Below are 6,791 nucleotides of genomic sequence, written 5' to 3' on the forward strand. Positions count from 1 at the left end.
GTGAGATGCAGCTGAATGACACCCTGGGAATTATTTACAAAAGGCAAATCCACTTTGCACTACAAGTGCAAACTACAAGTGCAAAGTGCACTTGAAATTGCACTTGGAAGTGCAGTCGCTGTAGATCTGCAGGGGGACATTCAAGGAGAATAAAAAACAGCATTTTAGCTTGCACATGATTGGATGATAAAATCAGCAGAGCTTACCCTCATTTCAGAGCTTCCCCCCAGATCTACAGTGACTGCACTTCCAAGTGCACATTCAGTGCAATTTCAAGTGTACTTTGCACTTGTAGTTCGCACTTGTAGGGCAAAGTGGATTTGCCTTTCGTAAATAACCCCCCCCATGTGTTAACAGAGAATAACGTACCAAAGGGGTGTATAGCCTGGGAAGCACAGGGGGGCGCTATAGATCCCAAACTGTCTGTCCACTGGATGGTGTCCTACAGGGTTAGGCAAGCAATATTTCCAATATAGGAGTATATATGGATTTCTTCCATATGGAAAGATGTTACTTCCAAAAAATATCTCCAAATAAGGGTAGCAGTGGAAAAGTTCAAGTCTATATAGTTCACTCTATATTTAGCCTCTGCCAAGATTAGAGAGTTTGATTTCCAAGATTTGGCAATAGTCTGTTTGGCAGCCATAGTGAGATGAATTAGTAATTTAAATTGAGTATGGGTAAGTGTGGAAGGCTTAAGGTTTAGTAAAGCAGTAGCAGGGTCTGAAGGAATTGGATAATCAAAGATTTTAGATGCCATTGAAAATATATTAGTCCAAAAATCTTGGACCACCAGATGTGGAAATGTGTGCCTGGTAAATCGCATTCTCTGAAACAATTCGGTGAGCACGTGGGGACGAATTTTGCAACTCTAGCTGGGACTAGGTACCAGCACGCTAGAACCTTGTAATTCGTCTCTACCGCATAGCAATTTGGAGAGGATTTTTTTCGTGGCTAGCCATATACTTGACCAGTCTTTGATGTCAAAAGAACGATTCATGTCTTGTTCCCATTTGGTTGCATATAAGGGTAATACATCATTAGGGTTTGCAATGAGTAGTTGATATAAAGTCGAAATGAGTCCTCTAGTATGTGGGTTGCTTATACATATCCGCTCAAATTGAGACATTTGAGTAAGCGATGAATCTGTATTGATGCATGGTTCGTAAAAATTCTTTATTTGTAAATAGCGGAAATATTCAGTTCTGGGAAGCCCAAAAGTTTCACAAAGTACAGGAAATGTGTGAAAATTTGTAGTAGATGTTAGTTTGTGTAGATGAATCAAGTTTGGAGATGACCATGCTGAGAAGGTGTTTGGATATTTCCAGGCCGGATAGAAGGCGGAATACTTGAAGAACGAAAGCAAAGGATTATGTGTGGATTGGAGCTTATGTGAGCTTTTAAATTTTTCCCATAATGCTAAGGAATACTTCGTTATTGGGTTAGAAAAATTTGATCTATCAGCAGGCTTGAGCCATAACATATTAGCCACTGATATGGGATCAGTATCTACTGATTCAATAGCAACCCATAGAGGTGTTTCCACCGCAGCATGGTATTTAGAGAGAGATGCAATTTGTGAAGCGTTATAGTGAGGCCCCGTACACACGACCGAGTTTCTCGGCAGAATTCAGCCAGAAACTTGATCGGAGCTGTATTCTGCCGAGAAACCCAGCCGTGTGTACACTTTCGGCCGAGGAAACCGATGAGGATCTCGTCGGGCCAAATAGAGAACATGTTCTCTATTTCCTCGTTAGTCAATGGGGAAACTTGGCTCGCCGAGATCCTCGGCGGCTTCACAAGGAACTCGACGAGCAAAACGATGTGTTTTGCTCGTCGAGTTTCTCGGCCGTGTGTACGGGGCCTAAGAAGTGAAGTTAGGCAATCCCAATCCACCTTTCAATTTATGTAGATAAAGAGTAGATTTAGAAATTCACGGCTTAGTTGAACCCCAGATAAAAGACATGACTTTATTTTGAATGAGTCTTAGGAAGTAAACTGGTAATGGAGTGGGAAGCACCCTATATAAATATAAACATTTAGGCAGTATTTTTATATTTTTATAGCGTTAAGTCTACCCATCCAAGACAGTGAAAGAGTAGTCCATAATTTCATTAAGCCTGAAGTTTGTTTCAAAAGAGCTATCGTTAGTGGCGAAGATATCTTTAAGGGAAATAGTGAGTTGAATGCCTAAATAAGGAATTTTGGAACCCAATTGAACGGTAAAGAGGTTTGAGCGAGTTGAAGATCTGATTGTGGTAGAGATATGTTTAACGCATTTGATTTTGTGGTGATAACATGAAGTCCTGAGATTTGGGCTAATATTTTCAATAAATTTAGAGGATGTGACATGAAGATGAGGATGTCATCTGCAAAGAGACATTGGGCCAGATTCAGGTACAAATGCGGCGGCGTAACGTATCGTCTTTACGTTACACCGCCGCAAGTTTTTCTCATAAGTGCTTGATTCACAAAGCACTTGAGTATAAACTTGCGGCGGAGTAACGTAAAGACGTCCGGCGCAAGCCCGCCTAATTCAAATGGGGCGTGTACCATTTAAATTAGGCGCGCTCCCGCGCCGAACGTTCTGCGCATGCTCCGTTAGTAAATTTCCCGACGTGCTTTGCGCGAAATTACGGCGCCGCGACGTGTTTGTGAATGGCGACGTGCGTAACGTACTTAAGTCGAAAACATTTTTTTTTTAATTCGACGCGGGAACGATGGCTATACTTTAACATGGCTGTTGTAAAGTTAAGCCATGAAAAAGATGGCTTAACTTTGCGACGGGAAAAAATGACGTAACGCACGCGAGTAGCTTCGTGGATCGCCGTAAAAGCTCATTTGCATACCCGACGCTGGAAAACGACGCAAACTCCACCCAGCGGCGGCCGAAGTATTGCAGCCTAAGATCCGAAGGCGTACGAAGACGTAAGCCTGTCGGATCTTAGCCAAATGCCGTCGTATCTTGTTTGTGGATCACAAATTAAGATACGACGCAGCAAATTTAAAAATACGCCGGAGTATCAGTAGATACTCCAGCGTATTTGTTCTGTGAATCTGGCCCATAGTTTTTTGGTGATGACCGCCTAATTCTATACCCTTTATGTCGGGATTGGTTCTAATTAGTTGTGCTAGGGGTTCAATGAGTAAAGCAAAAAGTAAAGTGTAAAGGGGACATCCCTGACTAGTACCTCTTTGAATATCAAACATTGGTGACTTGTAACCGGCATATTTAATGTATGTTTTCGAGTTGTTGTATAAGGAGGAGACCCATGTCAGGAAATGATTACCAAAACCCCATTTTTTGTGTACTGCATATATGGCCATGAAACAGAATCGAATGCCTTTCTTAGGTCTAGAGACAGTAGGCAAGCCGGGATATGTCTATTCTTGGCCGCATGGATAATTAAGAGTGCTTGTCTAATGTTATCTCCGCCTTGACGCTTAGGTATAAAACCTGTTTGGTCTCTATTTATTAAACGGCCGATTATATTATTTAATCTAATGGCCAGAATTTTAGCTATTAGTTTGATGTCTAACTTTAGCAGTGATATGGGGCGATAGTTGGCCCAGGATGTAGAGTCGGAGTGTGGTATAGGGATCATAGCTATAATAGAGGTCAAAGTTTCAGTTTTGAATGACTGTCCAGTCAGGATTGCATTAAAGGCTCTGGTAAGGACTGGCGTTAAAATATGTGAAAATTTCCTATAATAGGCTGCCGAAAACCCATCAGGGCCTGGTCTCTTATGACGTTTTAGAGTTTTTATGGCATTTAAAACCTCTGTGTCTGTAATAGGGCTTTCAAGAAGTACACGTTGCTCTTGGTCAAGAGTTGGAAGGTTGATATTGGAAAAAAGAGAGTCAGCTTTTGTAACATCAAAGTTCTGAGCAGGGGAATATAGTTTTGCCAAATTAGAGTGAAAAATCTCAAAAATTTTAACAGGGTTACTGGTGTATGCTTCACAGGATATTTTCAACCTGATGGGTACCTGTGAATGTTGTGTGTATTTAAGGCTTCTAGCCATGGGAGTATCAGGTTTATTAGCCTTGAGATATTGTATATGTTGACGTTTGCGTATAAGTTTATCAGCCGAGTCTGTCAAGAAGAGATCAAGATCTAGACGGGCCTTTTCCAATTTAGAACGCTAAGTGGCATGAATTGAAAACAGTCTCAAGCTTAGCGAATAATAATTTGCGTTCTCTTTTAAGTTTAGATGCTTGTTGTATCAAACCTCCCCAAATGACAGCGTTATGAGTCTCCCAAACAGTAATGTCAGAGATATCATCTGTATCATTAGTGTTCAAGTAGTCAGTTATCAATTTCTTAATTTAAATGCTATGGGATGGGTGAGTGAAGATTGAATCATTAATACACCATGTTTTATCGTGTGATCTGGGAATAGTGGAGGAAATAGTAGTAAATACTGCGCAATGGTCAGACCATGGAAAGGGGATGATTTTGGAAGAGATGACTTCAGGCAACATACTAGATGGGATTAGGATGTGATCAATGCGTGAAAAAGATTTATTTGGATAAGAATAATGAGTATAACGTCTACTGGAAGGGATTATTTCTCGCCACATGTCTACTAAACTGTGTGTAGTGAGTAAATGGTGGAATGTTAGTTTAGACAAGTTATCGGTAGGACCTGATCAAGAAAAGGGCGAACTGTAGCATTAGAATCCCCACATAGATTAACAGTGCCAAACTTATGAGTTTCTACCAGCTGGAAAAGATGAGAAAGAAAAGCCATTGGGCGTTTATTGGGGGGGGGGGGGGTAGTAAGATACAATTGTGATAGGGTTATCAGAAATGAAGCCAGTAAGTAGAATATATCTACCTTCAGGGTCTTTAATTTGCGACACAAGGTTAAACGGAGTGGAACGATGAAAGCCAATAAGGGTTCCGCGCTGTTTAACCGTCGTTGATGCAGAATAAAACTGAGGATAGGAAGTTGAGAGAAATTTAGGATGGGCTTTATCGGTAAAATGAGTTTCCTGAAGACAAATAATATGAGCTTTTTTAGTCAGGAAGGAGCGAAGAGCCTTAGTACGTTTGTGAAGAATATTTAACCCTTGTACATTTAAAGATAAGACATTTATAGGAGCCATAAATCTAATAAGTTGAGCATTAAATCGTTATAATCATAGCACTTACCAGGAGCCAGAGTCACCGACCGGGGGAAGAGGAAAGAAAAAGAGCAGGTGAGAAAAAAAGAGAAAAAAATAAGTACAAAGTAAAACAATAGTTCTAACCCATAATACCAGCATTGCATCAAAAGAATAAAGAATAAATATTGGGTGTAGGGACGTCTCAGAGGAGTGATCAAAACCCTCTGAGAAGGTCCAGGTCCACCAGGAGAGTCCCACATAACAATGTCAGGAGTCTCCTGGCGGTATAGGGGGCAGCAAGAAATTCCTACGGGAAGAACAACATATCTTAAACTGTTACTAAGCTTATAAACCATTAACCATAACTGTTAAAAAAAAATGGTTTCAGCAAATAGGTAGCAAGTCTAGCTAGTAATGCTGGAGACCTGCGAGGGAAAGAGAAAATGCCTCTAGTCAGAAGAACAATTCAATCCATTGGCCGCGTACACACGATCAGTCCATCCGATAAGAACGGTCCGAAGGACCGTTGTCATCGGTTAACCGATGAACCTGACTGATGGCCCGTCGCGCCTACACACCATCGGTTAAAAAAACGATCGTGTCAGAACGGGGTGATGTAAAACACAACGACGTGCTGAAAAAAACGAAGTTCAATGCTTCCAAGCATGCGTCGACTTGGTTCTGAGCATGCGCAGGTTTTTAACCGATGCTTTTGCATACTAACGATCGGTTTTGACCGATCGGTTAGGCGTCCATCGGTTAAATTATGAAGCAAGTTCTCATTTTTTTGACCGAAGGTTAACTGACCGATGGGGCCCACACACGATCGGTTTGGACCGATGAAAAGGTCCTTCAGTCCGATTTCATCGGTTTTGACCGATCGTGTGTATGCGGCCATAGTGTCCTCATTGACGGGCGATGAAATGTCAAAGAGACCGCACTTATGTAGATTTTGATGCATGGTAAAGGATAATCCAGGACCAGATTTAAATCGTTGCTGGGAAGATCGAGAGGCTGAGCGTCTGCGAGGTTGGTCATCAAGTGTGGCTTTTTCCGCAAGGCCCATTTCAATTAGTGCTGAGTGTAGGTCCTCTGGAAGAATTGGTGCCAGCAAATTATCGCATTCAAATGCAGAACAGAGTGGGGCAAAGAGGGGGGGGGGTCTGGCGGTAATCCACAAGACTCACCTCTTGATCACCAAACCAGTCCTTCAAAACTCGCTTCCATTCATGGAAACCCTCACTCTGCAGCTGCAAATAAACCCCCAAGATACGGTCCATATGCTACTTTGCTATAGACCACCAGGCCCAAAAACGCACCTTCTCATGTCATTAACAGAATTAATCTCCTCTTACACTCTAAGCATCAAACATCTTTTGGTGCTTGGAGATTTCAACCTCTGGGCCAACTCATCGTTGGACCCCATCGCTGACGCCTGCATCAACCATCTGGATGGACTGGGTCTGCAGCAATTAATACAAGGCCCCACTCATGCCTCAGGCCATACCCTCGATCTAATTTTCAAACAGGATTTGGAAATTGAAATCGGCGAAAATGAGCCACTTCCATGGACTGATCACATGCCATTAAATTTATAATCGCCAACCATCTTAGACCAAACAAAATAAGAAAACCGGTGACAACTCACTGGATTAGATCTCAGAAGAAGCTCCATTCGG

Source organism: Rana temporaria, chromosome 4, assembly GCF_905171775.1.
Source record: "Rana temporaria chromosome 4, aRanTem1.1, whole genome shotgun sequence".
NCBI classification, from domain to species: Eukaryota; Metazoa; Chordata; class Amphibia; order Anura; family Ranidae; genus Rana; species Rana temporaria.